This window comes from Tamandua tetradactyla, chromosome 10, assembly GCF_023851605.1.
Source record: "Tamandua tetradactyla isolate mTamTet1 chromosome 10, mTamTet1.pri, whole genome shotgun sequence".
NCBI classification, from domain to species: domain Eukaryota; kingdom Metazoa; phylum Chordata; class Mammalia; order Pilosa; family Myrmecophagidae; genus Tamandua; species Tamandua tetradactyla.
This window is the reverse complement of record NC_135336.1, coordinates 17,099,004-17,120,420: the sequence shown is the minus strand read 5'-3', so window position 1 is coordinate 17,120,420 and position 21,417 is coordinate 17,099,004. Positions and strand designations below refer to the sequence as shown.

The 21,417-nt window shown below is 38.7% G+C and overlaps 2 pseudogenes; both read left to right on the top strand.

Annotated features, from left to right (window-relative positions):
- The first annotated feature begins 1,005 nt into the window (after window positions 1-1,005).
- LOC143648934 (transmembrane protein 50A pseudogene) lies at window positions 1,006-8,852 on the top strand (annotated as a pseudogene).
- Window positions 8,853-9,301: 449 nt separating this feature from the next.
- LOC143648933 (proteasome subunit beta type-1 pseudogene) lies at window positions 9,302-11,719 on the top strand (annotated as a pseudogene).
- Window positions 11,720-21,417: the final 9,698 nt, after the last annotated feature.

The window sequence follows — 21,417 nt, the reverse complement described above, 5'->3', positions numbered from 1 at the left end:
AGCAAAGTTTAACTGAAGCTTATATAAGAGTGACCTCCAGAGTAGCCTCTAAACTGTATTTGAACTCTCTCAGCCACTGATACCTTATTAGTTATACTTCTTTTCCCTATTTTGGTCAGGATGGAATTTTTGGTCCTGCAGTGACAGGGTCAGACTCATCCCTAGGAGTCATCTCTCACACCACCAGGGAGACTTTCACCCCTGTATGTCATATCCCACGTAGTAGGGGAGGGCAATGATTTCACGTACCAAGTTCATTCTCACCAACACTTCTACTATCAGAATTTTTTATTCTAGTCATCCTAGTGGGTGTGAACTAGTATCTCATTGTGACTTTGATTCACATTTCTCTAATGATTAATGATATTGGGCATCTTTTCATGTGCTTGTTGGCATTTGTATATCTTTTTTGGACAAATATCTGTTCAACTCCTTTGCCAATTTTAAAATTGGGTTTCTGTCTTTTTGCTATTGAGTTGTAGGTGTATTTTACATATTCTGGATATTAAACTCATATCAGTTATAAGAGTTCAAAATATTTCCCACCATTCAATAGGTTGTCTTTTTATTTTCTTTTTATAATGCCCTTTAATGCTCAGAAGTTTTCAATTTTGATAAAGTCCAATTATCTAAGTTTTCTTTTGTTGTTCATGCTCTTGGTGTCATTTCTATGGATCCATCACCTAAAACAAGTTCCTGAGGGCTTTCCCCTGTTTTCTTTTATGACTTTTATGATTTTAGCACTTATATTTAGGTTATTCATAAATATCAAATTAATTTTTGTATATGGTGTGAGGTTGGGCTTCAAATTCATTCTTTCACATGTGGCTCTCCAGTGGTCCCAGTACCATTGTTTGAAAAGATTATTCCTCATTGAATGATGTATTATTCAGGGCTTTCTAGAGAAGCAGAACCAATAGGATATATCTGTAAATATGAGATTTATAATAGTGTCTCACACAACTGTAGGGATGTAAGAGTCCAAAATCTGTAAGCCAGGCCATAATGCTGGCAACTCCAATGAAATTCCTTGGTGAACTCCACAGGTGAGGCTGGCTATCTGACAAAATGAAAATTTTCTCCCTTATAAGTCTTCACCTGACTGTACTAAATTCAACTGATTGGATTCTCTCATTGTGGAAGACATCCCCTTAGTTGATCACAGATGTAATTAGCCACAGATGCAATGAACTTATGACCAGCCTTCTGGTTTATTAACTAGCTACAAAATATCCTTGCAGTAATGGTTAGGCCAGTGCTTGCTTGACCAGCAACTGGGCACCATTACCTGGCCAAGTTGGCACCTGAATCTTACCATCACATTCCACCCCTTGTCAACTTGGCAACTATATACATCACCTTAAACCATGCTTAATCTCTAAATAGAACACAATAATAGACATGTGTCTCACCTAACAATACTCAACTGTCCTATGTATAACAGAAATGCATTAAATCCACAATAAGGTGCAGGTATTTAGGTAACATTCACTCTTAAACTATAAATATAGTATAACTTAAATACTATGATATGAACAATACAACCTAGGTCATATGATAGGAAGAAGACAAGATATTTGCTTTACGTACAAACAAAAACAGGCTCATAACAAAACAATGAGGAAATATTCATACCAACACAGTCTTCCTTTCTATAACTGGTCACGTGGTTGTAGTACATACTTATCACTACCTTTTTCCCATTCCATGTGCTCCCTTTACCCCTTACTTCAGCTGGCCATGGTTCTTTGTCTGGTGGGGTGAACCAGACCTTCATTCCAGAAGCTTCTGGGCCATTGGTAGCCCTGCCTAGGTTGGTTTGTTGCAGTTTTTCATCGATTTAATCACAGGGCATGGTAGTACTAAGAGATGCCCTAGGGGATCGCCTGTATTTCAGGAACTCTCTTCTTTATCTTCATTTTGTAGTTACTGTAGTTACTGTCTTATTTCTCCTGATAGTCAGGATCAATCACCCTAGCCAGTATAGTAATCCACTTTCTTGCCTGTTGATTCAGAGGCATGAAAAGCCCAAAGTGGCCTGGTGGCAGTCTTAACTTCCAGTTCAATTGAATCATTGTATCTCTTGGTAGGAGCACTCCTCCTCTTGGAACTAAGAACTTGTGTTAGTTTAAAAGCTTCCAGCATGAAGTATATGAGAAATGGAATGGCTTTTATAAAGGGGAGTTCAATAAGTTGTAAATTTACAATTCTAAGGAAGTGAAGGTGTCTAAATTAAGGCACCAGCAAGAGGTTAACTTTGCTCAAGAAAGGCCGATGGGTGGCATCTGCTGATCCCTTGCTCCTGGCTCTGCTTCTTTCAGCCTCTGTTCCTTTGGGGGTTCCCCACTTACTTCTCCAGGGCTGGGTTTCATCTTTTGGCTTCCCTCAGCTCTCTCCAGGTTTTGGCTTGCTTAACATCTCATGGCGATGGCTGCTGGGCTCCAAGCGTCTCCAAGGATTTGTGTCTCAGTTCTCTACATGTCAGCATCTGTGTCAGCTCTGCTGTGATTGGCTCTGAGGCTTCTGTCATTTCTGTTGGCTCTGTCTGCTCTGAGGTTTCTTCAAAATGTTTCCTCTTTTAAAGGACTTCAGTAAACTAGTTAAGACCTACTTGGAATGGGTAGAGTCACATCTCCAACCAATAAAAAGATCACACTCACAATTGGGTGCGTCACATCTCCGGGGAGAAAATCTAATCAAAAGTTTCCAACAACAGTATTGAATTAGGATTAAAAGAAATGACTGCCTCTACAAGATAGGAACAAGATTAAAGCATGGCTTTTCTGGGGATGTAATACTTTCAAACCAGCAGAGACCTATAGACCAGCAGAGCTTAAGGTTTCAGGAACAGGAAGCAAAAATGTTTCTAGTGGCTCACCAGGGGTGATAGTGAGGGGTGCCACTCCCATTTCCACCCCCTTGATTCCTGCACCCATAAATCCTGGCCATGGGAGAAACCAGCACCATAGAGTGGATGCTAATTCAGAGTATACACAGCCTCCAGGAGAACATTGCCCCAGCTCTACAAGGTATTGTCATGCATTTTGTGCCACAATTGGGTCTTCAAAAGGTCAATCCAACATTCTGTCAACCCAGCTGCCTCTGGATGATGGGAAACATGATAAAACCAGAAAAATCCATGAGTATGTGCCCATTCCTGCACTTCATTTGCTGCATTGTGTGCAGGGAAGGCAAGTCCATATTTAGAGTATGTGCCTATTCCAGTTGGAACAAATTGCTGCCCCTTCCATGATGGACATGGTCTATTGTAATCAACCTGTCACCAGATAGCAGGCTGATCACCTCAGGGAATGGTACCATATGGAGGACTGAGTGTAGGTCTCTGCTGCTGGCAGACTGGGCACTCAGCAGTGGCTGTAGCCAGGACAATCTTGGTGAGTGGAAGTCCATATTGCTGAGCCCATATATAACCTCCATCCCTACCATCATGCCAACTTTTTCCATGAGCCCATTGGGCAATGACAGGAGTGACTGGAGAAAGAGGATGACTTGTATCCACAGAACAGGTCTTCTTTTCCACTAGATTATTAAAAGCTTCCTCTGCTGAAGTCACCCTCAGGTAAGCATTCACAAGGGACACAAATATCTTCACATTTTTTTCTCACTCAGAAATGTTTATCACATACCTCTTCCCCAGACCTCTTTGTCATAGATTTTCTAATCACGCTCCTTCTGAGTCTCTAACCATCCAGTTAAACTATTAGCAACAACCCATGAGTCAGTATACAAACACACCTTTGGTCAGTTCTCCTTCCAAGCAAAATGAACACCCAGGTGCACTGCTCAAAGTTCTGCCCTCTGGGAGGATTTCCCCTCATCACTTGTCTTTCAGGGACATCCCAGAAAGGACTCTAATTCTGCAGCTGTCCACTTCTTGGTGGTACCTGCATATTATGCAGAATCATCTGTGAACCAGACTGGAGTATTCTTTTCCTCAGCCAACTGATTGTGAGGAAGTCCCCAAGAGGCCATAGTTCTGGGAAATAAAATGTATATGGCAGGAGTGGGAGCCATGGGCATTTGGGTCACTTCTTTATGTAACTTACTTGTGCCTTCAGTACCCTCTCGAGCCCTATCTCTTATACATCATTTCCATTTTATGATGAAGTGCTGCTGTACATGCCCAACTTTATGGCTTGGTGGGTCAGGCAACATCCAGCTTATGATTGGCAACTCAGGCCTCATGGTAACTCAGTGGCCCATGGTTAAGCATTCAGTCTCTACTAAAGTCCAGTAGCAGGCCCTAAGCTGTTTCTCAAAAGGAGAGTAATCTGCAGAGGATGGTAAGGTTTTACTCCAAAATCCTAAGGGCCTGCATTGTGATCCTCCTATAGGGGCCTGCCAAAGGCTCCAGATGGCCTCTGTATTTGCATTGACACTTTCAGAACTAAGTTGGATCTGCTGGATCATATGGCCCAAGTGGCAAAGCAGTTAGCACAGCAGACTGGACCTTTCACAAAGCCCCTTTTTATACCAGTCTCCACTCAAAACTAGCAGCTTATCTGGCCACTCAGTAAATAGGCCAGAGCAACACACCCAAATGAGGAATATGTTGTCTTCAAAATCCAAAGAGGCCAACTAGGTATTGTATTTCTTTTTTTTAGGCCATAGGAGGCACCAGATGCAATAATTTATCCTTCACCTTAGAAAGGATTTCTCAACATGCCCCACAGCACTGAATACCTAGAATTTTCACTGAAGTGGAATGCCCCTGTATTTTTGTTGGATTTATCCCCCATCCTCTGATATGCAAATGCTCTATGTATAAGTCTAGAGTAGTTGCTACTTCTTGCTCACTAGGTCCAATCAGCATGATATCATCAATATAATAAACCAATGTCATGTCTTGTGGGAGGGAGAAATAATCAAATTCCCTGCAGACAAGATTATGACATAAGGCTGGAGAGTTGATATACCCCTGAGGTAAGACAGTGAAGGTATACCGCTGGCCTTGCCAGCTGAGAGCAAATTGTTTCTGGTGGTCCTATTAACAGCAATTGAAGAAAAAACATTTGCCAGATCAATAGCTGCATGCCAGGTACCAGGGGATGTGTTGATTTGCTCAAGCAATGATACCACATCTGGAATAACAGCTGCAATTGGAGTCACCACCTGGTTAAGTTTACAATAATCCACTGTCATCTTCCAAGACCTATCTGTTTTCTGTACAGGCCAAATAGGAGCGTTGAATGGGGATTTGGTAGGAATCACCATGGCTGCATGCTTCCAGTCCTTAAAAGTGGCACTAATCTCTGCAATCCTTCCAGGCATCTGGTATTGCTTCTGATTTATTATTTGGTAGGTAAGGGAAGTTCTAATGGCTTCCACTTGGCCTTTCCTACCATAACGGGCCTCACTTTATGAGTCAGGGAACCAATGTGGGGATTCTTCCACCTGCTGAGTATGTTGATCCAATCATGCATTCCAGAACTGGGGAAATAACCACAGAATTGGTCCAGGGACCCACTGGACCCACTGTGAGTTGTTTCTGAGCTAAAACACCATTGATCACCTGACCTCGATAAGCCCCTGCTCTGAATGGTGGACTGGACTGACATTTTGGGTCTCCTGAAATTACTGTCACTTCTGAGCCAGTGTCTAATAATCCCCCAAATATTTGATCATTTCCTTTTCCCCAGAGCACAGTTACACTGGTAAAATGCTATAGGTCTCCTTGGGGAGGGTTAGGAGGAAGGTTAACAGTTGTTAAATTTTTGGCGGTGTAAAATGGTCCTTCTCCAAAGGTACCTGGCAGTCCCCTCATTCAAAGGGCACTGGGTCTGTAAACTGTCTCATGTCTGGGAATTGATTAAGGAGCCATGACTGTCTGTTTTTGTGATTCGAATTAAATTTTTGTTCTTTTGACCTAGAATTCTTCTGCTCGTACAGCTCAATCAAAAATTTAGTAGACTGCCCATCTATTTTACTTCTAGGTACCCCATGATCTACTAGCCAACAACATAAGTCTCTATGAGTCAGATAATTTTCACTGGTGCTTTGAGTCTTCTGTCCATTGTGGTAGCCATACTCACCTTGTCTTTGGTGATGAAGTGCTGCAATGTGGCTTCTGCCAACTCAGGATCTGATTATTCCTATTGTGTTTAAAGATTCCAACTCAGTAATGGCAGTTCCCACAGTAATATCTGACCTGCAGGAAAGGGTGACCACAGAGTTCATCAGGGATGATGGAGCTATTCTCACAAATTTACTCCTCAAATTCTTGTTAAAAAGTGTGTCCTCTGAACATTCCTGGGGTGTGTGAGCAGGTCTTCTATGATAAATCCATTCTAACATTACAATCTCTCTAAGCCTTTAGATCCCCTCATCTACATTATACCAGGGCAGTTCTGGCATTTTCAACCTTAAGGAATGTCAGCCAGCTTTTGATCCATGTTTCTGTCAACCACCCAAACAAGCTGTTAATGCCCTTTCTAACCCCTCGAGCTACAACACTGAATGCAGAATCTCTGCTTAGTGGGCCCATATCAGTAAATTCAACCTGATTGATCTGTATATTCCTTCCATCATTAGTCCACACTCTTAATATCCATTCCCACACATATTCCCCTGATTTCTGTCTAATATAAATTGGAAAACTCATGCAGTTCTTCTGATGTATACCATGCCTCCTCATGAGTTGCACTTTGTACCTCACCTTTTGGGGCCTGTTGGGACTTTACTCTAGTTATAGATCTTGAAGAAAAGAGGGATGGTAGAGGTGGGTCATGAAAAGTATAGAAGTGTCTTTCAAGCCAATTACCTTATGACATTCTGTTGAAGAGTCATCTGGGAAAATCGGATTAATTGCTCCAGGCAGAGAAGTGAGGGCTGTTTCCCCAGGGGAGGTGCTTATAGGTTTAGCAGGCACTGAAGGGTTAAGCTCTTTAGGTGAGGGTTGGGTGGCAGACTCCTCAGAGTGGACTGGAGGCTAGGAAACTGTTACCTAAAGGCAGGTTGGAGGTCCGGTAGCTGTCTCAGGGCAGGATGGAGGTGTGGCAGCTGTTTCCTCATGACAGACCATTACAGGTCTATCTAGCAATGACTCAACATAACCCGTGGTTTCCATGTCCCCACTGGCATCATTATCAACTCATATGTCCCCATCCCAAATTTCAGGATCCTGTTTTTTTCTCATCAAAGACTTTAGTTTAACAGTAGATATCCTGCAAGTTTGAGAATTTAATTTACATTGTAAATCTGCTACTTGCACAATGAGACTCTAGGTCTGGTTTTCAGAAATTTTAAGTCTGTGACTACAGAAAATAAAATTTTCTTTCAAGGCACACACAGAAACTTTTACATATTTCATATGGCATTTAAGTTGCAAATTTGAAGCCTTCAGCTCATCCCTTTCTCTCATAATTGTACCCAGCATATCTAAGAAAAACTAGCCAATGATCATTATACCTCATAACTACACAAAACTCTGTTAAGGTGTCAAAAATACTGTCACACAGAGCATTATCTCATATAAGAATATGATTAGGATATTCAAATGGTGATATTTTGCATATTATATGGACAACTCACGACATGGACATCATGCCATCTTGATTATTGGAAATAGAGTCATTACTGCCTTTGAAACTAATCAGAGTAGAAAACCAACCATAAAAACCCATTTTAAAGATCCCGTTTCTCAAAAACCACTCCTGGTACCAAGTTGTATGAGTAGGGGTTCTCTAGAGAAACAGAACCAATAGGAGATATCTGTAAAGATGAGCTTTATAAAAGTTTCTCACACAACTGTGGGGATGTAAGAATCCAAAATCCATAGGGCAGACTGCAAGACTGGCAACTCTGATGAAGTTCCTCGACAAACCCCACAGGAGGCGTTGGCTGGCTGAAAGTCTACATGAATGGGTTATCTTATTGTGGAAGACACACCCTTAGTTGATAGTAGATGTAATCAGCCACAGATGCAATAAATTGACTGATGATTTAATAATATAGCATTCTGGTTTTATTAACTAGCCATGAAATATCTTTTTAGTAATGGTTAACCAGTGCTCACCTGACCAGATAACTGGTCAACAACACCTGGCCAAGTTGACACCTGAACATAACCATCATTCCAATTTCATTCTTTTGCATGTGGTTCTCCAGTTGTCCCGGTGCCATTGTTTGAAAAGACTATTCCCCATTGGATGGTCTTGGCATCCTTGTGAAAAATCAGTTGGGAGAGTGCTGTCAGGGTGTACATGTGTGGCAGAACTCTGGAGAAGGTGCTGTCACATCCAGCATCTGACAGCCTGTGGATGTTTTATTTTCTTGGCTGAAACTAGCAGAAAATAAAGTGACATGGCACCAGTTTGGGGACCAACCTCATGGGCAGGAGCAGTCTGACTTAGAATAACATTTGGATTTCTTGAAGGACTGAGATGCTCAGAATACATTGATTGGCAGTGGGGCGAGCACACTACTATTGCTTCCGTTGCTGTGGGTGTTCTATTTTGTACAGGCTGGTGTAAATCATAGATTCAGCTGTTATTTATCTTACTATGGAAGAATTCAACCACTCATACCATGCCTATTGTGTTATAGCATCAATAGCCTTCCTAATGGTCAATGCAGTATCGAATGGGCAAGTCCAAGGTGATGGTTACAAGTGAAGGCTACCTGGGTCAAACAGTTGCTCACATTTAGCTATTCACTGGTTTCGTGTTAGCCTTTGGATACCTGATTGTATCTATGTGGATGGTCTTTGGAGGTTATGTTGTTAAAGAAAAACCCAAAGTCTATCCTAGAATTGTTATATCTTTCCAGAACGACCTCATCTTTTTGGAGGAAGGGTTTTTAAGTTTGGCCACACTGAAGACTTATGGCAGTGAAAACATCTGATTTCCTCCATATCAGCAGCTTTGTGTGGTTTTCACTTCTCACTCCCAATCTTTTGTAATGCTGTTTTCTAAACTTATTTCTGGGTGTAATTTAAGAATAAAATTATGTAATACTAAAATCATGAGATTTTTAAACAACAAAAATATCTATTGTGGCATGCACTTGATTAACTTTCAAATGCCAAAGGAAAATATTTCACATGAGTTATTTTCTGTCAAGCTTTATCATGGTATAATTTGTTAAAATAAATTGCAAATGCAATTCATGGATACATTTATACAAGTATTTGTCATATCTGAGGTTCAAAACTGCAACCAAAGTGCCCTGAATATTTAATATGTGTATTTGCATGTGGAATCTTCTGTGTCAAATATTAAATTAAATTAAAAACTATTCAGTGGTTAGAAAAAAATCAGTAAGTAGGAGCTGTTGCTGCACAATGTTGTCCTCAGTAACTATGTACTTGTGTCCTGGCCAAGAGCCGGGGATGGAGCCTTACAGAGCTGCACTTCCCTTGCAGCTTTGTTTTTCACCCTGTGCTTTCAAAAGAGGTACTGTATTGGCAACTGCTGGAGAAGATTTTTCAATTGTTGCTTCTGATATTCAGTTGAGTAAAAGATTTTCAATTCATACCTGGGACAACCCAAAACATTATAAATTACCAGCCAGAACAATCATTGGATGCAGCAGTTTTTATGGAAACCATCTCAAAAATTATTGAAGCGAGACTAAAGATTCATAAACATTCTCAATAATGAGGCCAGGACTACAATCTTCTGTTCAAGATTCTTCTTTCCATATTATGTTTACAACATCATTGGTGGACTTGAAGAAAGTAAGGGAATCTTGCACAGCTTTAATCCAGTATATCTGACCAGAAAGACTCCTTCAAGACTGGAGCCTCAGCTAGACAGGTGAACTCACCGCCCTTCTTCCTACGTGGTATAGGACTCCCAAGGGTGTAAATCTCCCTGGCAACATGGGACATGACTCCCGGGGATGAGCCTGGCCCCAGCAACATGGGAGTGAGAAAGCCTTCTTGACCAAAAGAGGGAAGAGAAATGAGGCAAAATAAAGTTTCAGTGGCTGAAATATTTCAAAGAGTCAGGAGGTCATTCTGAAGGTTATTCTTATGCAGTATATATCTTTGACTCATCTGTCCATATCCTAGATAAAGGGAGCATCAGACACAAGTTTCTCACAATCACATTGTAAAAGCTATACCTTGATTCTTGAAGATGACTGAATAACTATAAAGCTTTTAAGGTGTGTTCATGTGATTATGAAAACCTTGACTCACACTTCCTTTATCCAGTGTATGGACAGATGAGTAAGGAAAAAAAAGATGAAAAATAAATAAACAATAGGGGAGCGAGGGGCAGATGGTATGGGATGTTATAGATATTCTCTTTTACTTTTGGTTTTTTTTTTCTTTTTTTTTGACATGTGCAGGATTCGGGAATCGAACTCGGGTCTCCAGCTTGGCAGGTGAGAATTCTACACTGAAGTATCCTTGCACCGCCCCCTCAAAGAAAGTTTTTTTCGTTTTTGTTTTTGTTTTTGTTTTGGGGGGCGGGGGGGGATTGCAGTTTCCGAGAAATAAACATGGGCCTCCCACATGGCAGGCAAATATTCTACCACTGAGCTATGCTTGCATCATCCTCTTTTACTTTTATTTTTATTTTGCTGAGTAATGAAAATGTTCAAAAATCTATTGTGATGATGAATGCATAGCTATATGATGATATGTGAACCACTGATTGTATAAAATAGATAATTACATGGTATGTGAATATATGATATATCTCAATAAAAAAAGACTGGAGGCTCAGCAAGTGACATGTTCCAGCCCCTATCTGGCAACCAGTTTGGTTTTAAGAATATGAAAAATATGGACCATGTTCCACTGTCCTGGGACAAAGCCATGCTGCTGAAGAAAGATGTCTTTACTCTGTGGCTGAGAAAGATATGATGCGCTTAAGATCGCTATTGTTACCAAAGATAGCGTTAGAGAGTAGACCGTTCCCCTGAGAAAGGTACGAGTTGTCTACTACTATAATTAATCAGTTGAAAACTTCTTAACTTTTTAAAAACTTTTTTTATTGTATAGTATAACATATATACAAAGCAAAAAAAAAAAAAAAGCAATAATTTTCAAAGTACTCTTCAACAAGTAGTTACAGGACAGATCCCAGAGTTGGTCATGGGCTACCATACCATCTTCTCAGACTTTTCCTTCTAGCTGCTCCAGAACATTGGATACTAGAAGGAATAAATATTTTTTTATCATCACAATCGATTTTTTCTCTTTTTTGCGAAAAATATATAAACAAAAAAGCCCAATAAATTTCAAAGCACAGCACAACAATTAATTGTAGAACAGATTTCAGAGTTTGCTATGGGTTGCAATTTCACAATTTTAGGTTTTTACTTCTAGCTGCTCTAAGATATTGGAGACTAGAAGAAATATCAATATAGTGATTCAGCAATCATACTCATTTGTTAAACCCTACCTTCTCTGTATAACTTCACCATCACCTTTGATCTTTCTACCACTCCTTAGGGGTATTTGGGCTATGCCCATTCTAACTTTTAGGAAGTTGTGTGGTCCGCAGGGGCAGGCAGCAGGCAGGTGTTGAACCTGCTAGGGGGAAGCAAAACCGCAGAGGCCTCAACTACTCAGGCCACCAGGCAAGTTGCATTGGGTTCCCCTGGCTGCTGGGCGCGACCCACACGTGGTCCCCGGGAGCCTGGAGCCCCAGCCCTGCACTGGAGGCCAGCACCTGCTGCCAGCCAGCAGGGACCCTATTTCTTCCCACGTGCTCGCCTGAATCTTCCTGAGCCTTGGCAAAGTTGAGCCTCAGCACGATGCTGGCATGGATTAATTTTTATTAAATTTTAAAGTATTTAAAATTATACATTATTTTTCAGAATTACATAAAATGGTAAAATTCCCTTCTATTTTGAGTTTTCTTTGTGTTTATTAAGAAAGGATGCTGGATTCTGTCAAAGGCTTTTCTTTAACTACTGAAATAGTAATATGTGTTTTTTTTCCTTTGTTCCATTTATGTAGTGCATTAAGTTGATTGATTAGCATGTGTCAAACTACCCTTGCTTCTTGGAATAAATCTTACTGGTCATAGCAAATAATTTAAAAAAAAAAGACCCTGATTTGATGCCGCTGCTCTAGGTTAGTTGGGCAGCCAGCCTGTCTCAAGTTGGTGGCGCTTCCTCTGGTTGTCCATAATTCATCCATATGCCATGCTGCCACCATCTTCCCTGCTTTACTTGCTGAAGGCCACAAGTACTGAGGGAATGCCACTCCCTCTGTTATTGAGTTCAAGTTTCATTCCATTGTGATTAGAGACTATACATCATATGGTTTCAATATTTTTTAGTTTAATGAGACTTGTTTCATGCTCCAGTATATGATCTATCCTAGAGAATGATTCATGTGCACTTGAGAAGAATGTGTATTCTGTTTTCATCAGATGCTGTGTTCTATTTATGTCTGTTAGGTTTAGTTGGTTTAGCATTTCATTAAAGTTCTATACTTCCTTATTGATCTTCTGATTAGATGGTCTATCCATTATTGATAGTGGTGTGTTAAAGTCTCCTACAATTAATGTAGAACCATTGGTTTCTTCCTTCAAATCTGTTAGTATTTGCTTCATATATTTGGGTCCTCTGCTGTTAGGTGCATACATATTTGTAATTGTTATATCTTACTGTTGAATTATCTCTTTTATCAGTATATAATGACCATCTTTGTCCTTCATAACCAGTTTTGGCTTAAAGTCTATTTTATCTGATATTAGTAGAGCCAACCCAGATCTCTTTTGGTTACTACCTACATGGCATATATTTTTCCACCCCTTCACCCTCAGTGTACCTGCATCTTTGAGAAGTCAAGACTTGAAGAGTTGAGTCTCTTGACGACAGCATATAGTTGAATCATACTTTTTAAATCCATTCTGCCAATCTCTGCCTTTAAACTTAAGAGTTTAATTCATTTACACTTAATGAATGTAAGTCTTGATAATAAATCCTGAATGTAAGTTCTTCTGCCATTTTGTATTTAGCCTTTATAAGTCTTATACCTTTTTTTGTCTCTTACTTCTATTAGAACTTACTTTTAAATTTATTTTCTTTTTTGTGTTGTACCATACTGGATACTTTCTCACTTCTATTTGGATATAGTTTTCATCTGTTTTTTTTTTTGTAGTTGCCATGGGGTTAAAATTTAACATCCTAAATATATAACAATCAAATTTGATTTGATAACAAATCAAACAATTACTTAATTTCAATAGTGGGTACATATATTTTTCTGTACTTCTCTGGCTTCCTCCATATTTTGTATTTGTTACCACTTATATCCTTGTAAATTGGAGGTCCAGAAACCTAGATTTGTCATTACTTTTTATGCATTTGCATTTTAGCATCTATAGGAAATAAGAAGTGGAGTTATATACCAAACAATAATACTGGCATTTTTAATTACCCAAATTGTTACCTTTATCACAGTATTCCAGGCATGAGAATTGCGTTAGAAACACCCAATCATCCAGAGAGTTTCAACACAAGAGGCCCTATATAGCCCTCCCTGCTGAGCCAGTTGATTATAAACTACCTGAGAAAGACCTGCAAGAGTAATCCAGTGGACAAACAGGTTTCTTTCTTCACATTATACTTCTGGGCCCAGGAGCTTGTAAACATAGGCCTTCCTTAATGGCTTCTGAGAATTTACACCCAAAGCAAAGCAACAAAAGAAAAAATAGATTAATGGAAACTTACTGAATTTAAAAACTTTTGTGCCTCAAAAAACTTTATCATGAAATTAAAAAAAAAAAAAAAACCAAAAAACTAAGAAATGAGAGGGGAAGTCATTATCACAGACCCTGAAAATATTTTTTAAAATCCTAATAGGATACTATGAACAACTACATACCAACAAACTAGACAACTTAGACGAAATGGACAAATTCCTAGAAACACTCAAACAAGCTACACTGACTCAAGAAGAAATAGAAGATGTCAACAAACCAACCACAAGTAAAGAGATTCAATCAGTCATCAAAAATTTTCCTACAAAGAAAAGCCCGAGGCCTAATGGCTTCACAGGGGAATTTTATCAAACATTCCAAAAAGAACTAAAACCAATCCTGCTCAAACTTTTACAAAAAATCGAGGAAAAAGGAACACTCATTTTATGAAGCTCCAACAGCACTCTAATACCAAAACCAGGTAAAGATGCTATAAGAAAAGAAAACTACAGGCCAATCTCCCCTAATGAACACAGATGCAAGAATTCTCAACAAAATGCTGGCAAATCAAATCCAATGACACGTTAAAAGAATTAGACACCATGACCAAGTGGGGTTTATACCAGGAATGCAAGGATGATTCAACACAAGAAAATCAATTAATGTAATACAGCACATTAACAAATCAAAAGGGGAAAATCACATGATCATCTCGATCAATGCTGAAAGAACATTTGACAAAATTCAGCATCATTTTCTGATAAAAACACTTCAAAAGGTAGGAACCAAAGGTAACTTCCTCAATACAATAAAGAGCATATATGAGAAACCCATAGCCACCATTGTACTCAATGCTGAGAGACTGAAACCCTTCCCTCTAAGATCGGGAACGGGCCAAGGGTGCCCTCTGTTACCACATTATTATTCAACATTTACCAGTAGTTCTTGCTAGAGCAATCAGGCAGGAAAAAGAAATAAAAGGCATCCAAATTGGAAAGGAAGAAGTAAAACTTTCATTATTTGCAGATGGCATGATAGTGTACTTGAAAAATCTTGAGAAATCTACAACAAAGTTACTTGAGCTAGTAGGCAAATTCAGCAAGGTGGCAGGACATAAAATTAACATTAAAAAAATCAGTGATGTTTCTGTACACAAGCAATGACCTGATTGAGGAGTCAATTAAGGAAAAAAATAGCAACTAAAAGAATCAAGTATTTAGAAATGAATGTAATTAGGGATGTAAAGGACCTGTACACAGAAAACTACATAACCATGCTAAAAGAAATCAAAGAAGATCTAAATAGGTAGACATTCCCTGCTCATGGATAAGAAGGTTAAATGTAGTGAAGAAGTCAATTCTGCCCAAATTGATCTACAGATTCAACACAGTACCAATCAAAATTCTGACAACTTACTTTAAGACTTGAAAAAGTTAGTTACCAAATTCATCTGGAAGGGAAAGAGATCCAAAAAAATCTTTAAAAAGAAGAACAAAGTGAGAGGATTAAAACTTCCTGATTTCAAAGCTTATTATGAAGCCACAGTGGTCAAAACAGTATGGTACTGGCATAAAGATAAAAGTATTGATCAATGGGATTGAATCAAGTGCAGAAATAGACCAGCAAATCTATGATCAACTGATCTTTGACAAGGCCTCTAAATCCACTGAACTGGGACAAAATAATCTTTTCAATAAATGGGCATGTAAGAACTGGATATCAATAATCAAAAGACTGAAAGAGGACCCTTACCTGACACCCTATACAAAAATTAATTCAAACCTTCTAGACCGAAAAGGGGAAGAAAGAAATGAGACAAAATAAAGTGTAATGGCTGAAAGATTCCAAACAGAGTCGAGAGGTTATCCTGGAGGTTATTCTTACGCATTAAATACATATCACCTTTTTAGTTAAGGCATAACAGAGAGGCTGGAGGGAACTGCCTGAAAACGTAGAGCTGTTTCTTGAAGCCATGTTTCTTGATGATGATTGAATAATGATATAGCTTTCGCAATGTGACTGTGTGATTGTGAAAACCTTGTGTCTGATGCTCCTTTTATCTACCTTATGGACAGATGAGTAAAACATATGGATTAAAGATAATAGGGGGAACAAATGTTAAAATAAATCTAGTAGATTGAAATGCTAGTGATCAATGAAAGGGAGGGGTTAGGGGTATGGTATGTATGAATTTCTTTTCTGTTTTCTTTTTATTTCTTTTTCTGAACTGATGCAAATGTTCTAAGGAATGATCATGATGATGAATACACAACTATGTGATAAAAAAGAATGTTCATATTGCATGTTGATTGGTTTTATTAATAAAAATTAAGAAAAAAATTAACTCAAAGTGGATCAAACTCCTAAATATAAGAACTAGTACCATAAAACTCCTAGAAGAAAATGTAGGGAAACGTCTTCAAGACCTAGTAATAGGAGATAACTTCCTGAACTTTATACCCAAGGCACAAGCAACAAAAGGAAAAATAGACAAATGGGAACTCCTCAAAATCAAATGCTTCTGCATGTCAAAAGACTTTGTCAAAAAGGTGAGGTGACAGCCAACTCAATGGGAGACCTGGGTTTGACTCCTGGGTGCCTGCCCATGCACACACACACAAAAATGTCCTCATATGGATTGTGGTGGTGAATTTTTACTTAAGTTGGATTGTATGATGTGTGAATAAAACTGTTAAAAAATGAACAGAGTTACAAGTGCTGGAGAAAATGTGGAGAAAGAGATGTATTCACTGTTAGTAGGAAAGCAAAGAGATGCAAGCCCTCTGGAGGGCAGTGTGGTGACTCCACAGGAGGCTAGGGATGGGGCTGCTGTATGATCTGCAACCCTGTTGCTAAGGGTATACTTGGAGGACCTGAGAGGAGGCATAGGAATGGACATTTGCACACCGGTGTTTATGTTGGCAGTGTTTACGATTTCCAATGGATGGAGGTGGCCTGAGAAAACATCGATTGAGGAGTGGAAGGGGGAACTCTGCTGTATACATACAATGGACTACTGAGCAGCTGCAAGAAGGAATGAAGTTGTGAGTGTGGCAATTGACTGAATGAAAATTGAGGATAATATGATGACTGTAATGTCAGAAACAAAAAGAAAAATATTATCATGTGTCACTATAGGGAGTAATTATAATATACAGACTCAGAGAATTGAAATCGACAACATGGGTTATCAGGTTAAGGCCTATTGTAAAGGTTCCTAAATTGTAAACTCTTACAGCAGTTACATTTATTCAGGAGCTGTAACTGTTATTTCTAAATTCTGACATGCTGAACTAATAACGTGGTTGTTCCCTGGAACCTCAGGTATTTGCGTGACACCTGAGACTTACAGCTAGAGCCCTGAACCTATGAAAGTCACCATTACCCCATAAAGCAACTCTAAAAAGTTGAAAAAGTGATCAGAGTTCAACTAGAGACATAAATGAAGCTGATCTGGATAGAACTAAGGGTACAGGATGATATGGTCTATATTTTAAAACTTCAACTGCGGTGTAAGACCAAAGGAAGAGATGTTTATCTGGTGCAAAATTTATACTTTTGATAGTACACTAATTTTTTAAACTTGTATGGTCAGTTTATTTGAGTGCCATAATTCCATGGAATCAAGAATAGGGAATGAAATCTTGTTGGTTTGCACAGGTCATTATGATGCCCCAATACAACCCAGAGTATTTTGGACAGAGAATAAAAAAGTATTCAGATAATTGCCTGGAGGGACAGAGGAAAAGAAAGAAATATTAAGCTTCCCCATTTGGGGAATCCCTGATATTCTCACAAGCATTGGGTACAACCAATTTAATAGGCCAAGCTCTCAATCTTGGGGCTCGCGCCTACCAAACTTATTCCTGCAAGAGAGAAGCTATGCTTACTTATATCTATGCCTAAAAAGTCACTCCCCGTGACGTTTGGCGCCCTGGGCCGACTAGGAAATTCGGTCGGGCGTTCTCCCGGGCTGCGGCAGCTGGCAACCCTCCCCGCGTTCGGACCTCCGGGCCGGCTGGCACTCTTCCAAGCCGCTTTGGCTGCTGAACCTCCCCCACGGTGAGAGTTTTCCAAAGTTAAAGGACCCACAGCAACTTTTACTGGTGGAACCCATAAACAAACGTGTGCCATGAGCGCCACCTACTGGGCAGGATAAGAAAAACAGAACCCAGAGATTTCACAGAAAAATCTTTCAACCTGTGGGGTCCAACACCCAGGGAAATCTGACTAAATGCCCAGACGCCAGCAGAAGATAACAGATCACGCTCAGCAAATTGAAAATATGGCCCAGTCAAAGGAACAAACCAATAGTTCAAATGAGATACAGGAGCTGAAACAACTAATGCTGAATATACGAACAGAAATGGAAAACCTCTTCAAAAACGAAATTGATAAATTGAGGGAGGACATGAAGAAGGCATGGGCTGAACAAAAAGAAGAAACAGAAAAACTGAAAAAACAAATCACAGAGCTTATGGAAGTGAAGGATAAAGTAGAAAAGATGGAAAAAACAATGGATACCTACAATGATAGATTTAAAGAGACAGAAGATAGAATTAGTGATTTGGAGGATGGAACATCTGAATTCCAAAAAGAAACAGAAACTATCCGAAAAAGAATGGAAAAATTTGAACAGGGTATCAGGGAACTCAAGGACAATATGAACCGCACAAATATACATGTTGTGGGTGTCCCAGAAGGAGAAGAGAAGGGAAAAGGAGGAGAAAAACTAATGGAAGAAATTATCACTGAAAATTTCCCAACTCTTATGAAAGACCTAAAATTACAGATCCAAGAAGTGCAGCGCACCCCAAAGAGATTAGACCCAAATAGGCGTTCTCCAAGACACTAGTTAGAATGTCAGAGGTCAAAGAGAAAGAGAGGATCTTGAAAGCAGCAAGAGAAAAACAATCCATCACATACAAGGGAAACCCAATAAGACTATGTGTAGATTTCTCAGCAGAAACCATGGAAGCTAGAAGACAGTGGGATGATATATTTAAATTACTAAAAGAGAAAAACTGCCAACCAAGACTCCTATATCCAGCAAAATTGTCCTTCAAAAATGAGGGAGAAATTAAAACATTCTCAGACAAAAAGTCACTGAGAGAATTTGTGACCAAGAGACCAGCTCTGCAAGAAATACTAAAGGGAGCACTAGAGTCAGATACAAAAAGACAGAAGAGAGAGGTATGGAGAAGAGTGTAGAAAGAAGGAAAATCAGATATGATATATATAATACAAAAGGCAATATGTTAGAGGAAAATATTATCCAAACAGTAATAACATTAAAAGTCAATGGACTGAATTCCCCAATCAAAAGACATAGATTGGCAGAATGGATTAAAAAACAGGATCCTTCTATATGCTGTCTACAGGAAACACATCTTAGACCCAAAGATAAACATAGGTTGAAAGTGAAAGGTTGGGAAAAAATATTTCATGCAAATAACAACCAGAAAAGAGCAGGAGTGGCTACACTAATATCCAACAAATTAGACTTCAAATGTAAAGCAGTTAAAAGAGACAAAGAAGGACACTATCTACTAATAAAAGGAACAATTAAAGAAGAAGACATAACAATCATACATATTTACGCACCGAACCAGAATGCCCCAAAATATGTGAGGAATACACTGCAAACACTGAAAAGGGAAATAGACACATATACCATAATAGTTGGAGACTTCAATTCACCACTCTCATCAATGGACAGAACATCTAGACAGAGGATCAATAAAGAAATAGAGAATCTGAATATTACTATAAATGAGCTAGACTTAACAGACATTTATAGGACATTACATCCCACAACAGCAGGATACACCTTTTTTTCAAGTGCTCATGGATCATTCTCAAAGATAGACCATATGCTGGGTCACAAAGCAAGTCTTAAAAAATTTAAAAAGATTGAAATCATACACAACACTTTCTCGGATCATAAAGGAATGAAGTTGGAAATCAATAATAGGCGGAGTGCCAGAAAATTCACAAATACATGGAGGCTCAAAAACACACTCTTAAACAACAAGTGGGTCAAAGAAGAAATTGCAAGAGAAATTAGTAAATACCTAGAGGTAAATGAAAATGAAAACACAACATATCAAAACTTATGGGACGCAGCAAAGGCAGTGCTACGAGGGAAATTTATTGCCCTAAATGCCTTTATCAGAAAAGAAGAAAAGGCAAAAATGCAGGAATTAACTGTCCACTTGGAAGAACTGGAGAAAGAACAGCAAACAAATCCCAAAGCAAGCAAAAGGAAAGAAATAACAAAGATTAGAGCAGAAATAAATGAAATTGAAAACATGAAAACAATAGAGAAAATCAATAAGACCATAAGTTGGTTCTATGAGAAAATCAATAAGGTTAATGGGCCCTTAGCAAGATTGACAAACAGAAGAAGAGAGAGGATGCAAATAAATAAGATCAGAAATGGAAGCGGAGACATAACTACTGACCCCACATAAATAAAGGAGGTAATAACAGGATACTATGAACAACTTTACGCTAATAAATACAACAATTTAGAGGAAATGGACGGGTTCCTAGAAAGACATGAACAACCAACTTTGACTCAAGAAGACATAGATGACCTCAACAAACCAATCACAAGTAAAGTAATTGAATTAGTCATTCAAAAGCTTCCTAAAAAGAAAAGTCCAGGACCAGACGGCTTCACATGTGAATTCTATCAAACATTCCAGAAAGAATTAGTACCAACTCTCCTCAAACTCTTCAAAAAAATCGAAATGGAGGGAAAACCACCTAATTCATTTTACGAAGCCAACATCACCCTCATACCAAAACCAGGCAAAGATATTACAAAAAAAGAAAACTACAGACCAATCTCTCTAATGAATATAGATACAAAAATCCTCAATAAAATTCTAGCAAATCGTATCCAATAACACATTAAAAGAATTATACATCATGACCAAGTAGGATTCATCCCAGGTATGCAAGGATGGTTCAACATAAGAAAATCAATTAATGTAATACACCATATCAACAAATCAAAGCAGAAAAATCACATGATCATCTCAATTGATGCAGAGAAGGCATTTGACAAGATTCAACATCCTTTCCTGTGGAAAACACTTCAAAAGATAGGAATACAAGGGAACTTCCTTAAAATGATAGAGGGAATATATGAAAAACCCACAGCTAATATCATCCTCAATGGGGAAAAATTGAAAACTTTCCCCCTAAGATCAGGAACAAGACAAGGATGTCCACTATCACCACTATTATTCAACATTGTGTTGGAGGTTCTAGCCAGAGCAATTAGACAAGAAAAAGAAATACAAGGCATCAAAATTGGAAAGGAAGAAGTAAAACTATCACTGTTTGCAGACGATATGATACTATACGTCAAAAACCCAGAAAAATCCACAAAAAACTACTAGAGCTAATAAATGAGTACAGCAAAGTAGCAGGTTACAAGATCAACATTCAAAAATCTGTAGCATTTTTATACACTAGTAATGAACAATCTGAGGGGAAAATCAAGGAACGAATCCCATTTACAATTGCAACTAAAAGAATAAAATACCTAGGAATAAATTTAACTAAAGAGACAAAAAACCTATATAAAGAAAACTACAAAAAACTGCTAAAAGAAATCACAGAAGACCTAAATAGATGGAAGGGCACACCGTGTTCATGGATTGGAAGACTAAATATAGTTAAGATGTCAATCCTACCTAAATTGATCTACAGATTCAATGCAATACCAATCAAATCCCAACAACTTATTTTTCAGAAATAGAAAAACCAATAAGCA